Consider the following 1,328-nt stretch of genomic DNA (forward strand, 5'->3'; position numbering starts at 1 on the left):
AATACACAAGATTAGATTAATCATAAATTTGAATATAGATATATTAAATTATGCAATAAAATGAAATCAAACAGCTATAGCTATCGACTTTATAACGTCTGATCATCAAAAACGAATTGGGTTCAGTAAACGCTCTTCGACGAATTTGCCTCGAGTTCGTCGACTTACCACAGACTATAATATCAAGTGTTCATATTGAACAAGTCTACAAAAATTAAGCATCGATACCTACTTTAATCTATGGGGCTCTTCGTAATCGGCAACTTAATTAAATATTAAATAGTTATTGTAGAGCATTACATTTGCTATTGATACAGTAGAAAAAATTCAAAATTACAAAAAAATACAAAAGATTTTTGGGCTCGTCCGGGATTTGAACCCGGGACCTCTCGCACCCTAAGCGAAAATCATACCCCTAGACCAACGAGCCACGTCTTTAACAATTGAAATATTGTATCTTATGTGTTTATCTTATACAATAACTCGAATTTTAAATTATTTATTATCATATTTCATTAAAAATATTTTCCTTAACCCGATAAGCTAATAATATTATTTTATTACCCATGGTATCGCAGTCAGCCAAATCATCATTCGCAACGCTAGCTTAAGCAAAACTTCATCGCTATGTCAAACACCAAAGTTAAACTTGGCATTTTACGCTACGAATAAATAGACTTATTTATTCGTAGATTTACACATTAATTTCTATAAAAAAAAACTACCATAGTTTTATTAAATAAAATGGAAATTGTAATCTTTTTAACATTTTACAAGTTGTAATTAAGTATAAAATTTTGATAATTTGTAACATTTTTTTAACTATCGTTATGATTTTCGCGTTTTTTATTGTTATTATAGTATAGTTTCCGACTCACCAAAACCGACGAAAATTGTAGATTACTAGTTAGTTCTCTAATTATTAATATCTCTAATTATTATTTTGGTCCCAACGATTATGCAAATATTTAGATATTTTTAAAACATACCTACCACATGTACATATTTACTATCATACAATCGACCTAAGCATCCCATTTTTTTGAAATGCAATGTATAAATAAATTAAATTACAATTTTTTTTAACATATATGGTACCTAACGTAAATCTCGAAGGCTGGCTATCATTAACAATCACAAACAAAAGAATTAACAATCTTTTCGAATTAATAAATCAAAATAATTTTAAATTAGAACGCATGAATACTTCGTTAAAGAAATAATAAAATCAAATCTGGTCCGTAGTAATTTAAAAACATCTTGGTTATGATACGATAAAAATTAGCAGCATGATGCTAATTTTCTTTCTTTTTATTTTGGTTCCTAAT

The 1,328-nt window shown here is 27.8% G+C and overlaps 1 non-coding gene across 1 annotated transcript; it reads right to left on the bottom strand.

Annotated features, from left to right (window-relative positions):
* Positions 1-358: 358 nt before the first annotated feature.
* Positions 359-430, bottom strand: TRNAP-AGG (transfer RNA proline (anticodon AGG)). The gene has a single exon. It is a non-coding gene; the product is annotated as a tRNA-Pro (tRNA).
* Between the last annotated feature and the right edge of the window lie 898 nt (positions 431-1,328).

The sequence above is a fragment of the Bombyx mandarina genome, chromosome 04 (assembly GCF_030267445.1).
Source record: "Bombyx mandarina strain Sakado chromosome 04, ASM3026744v2".
NCBI lineage: Eukaryota > Metazoa > Arthropoda > Insecta > Lepidoptera > Bombycidae > Bombyx > Bombyx mandarina.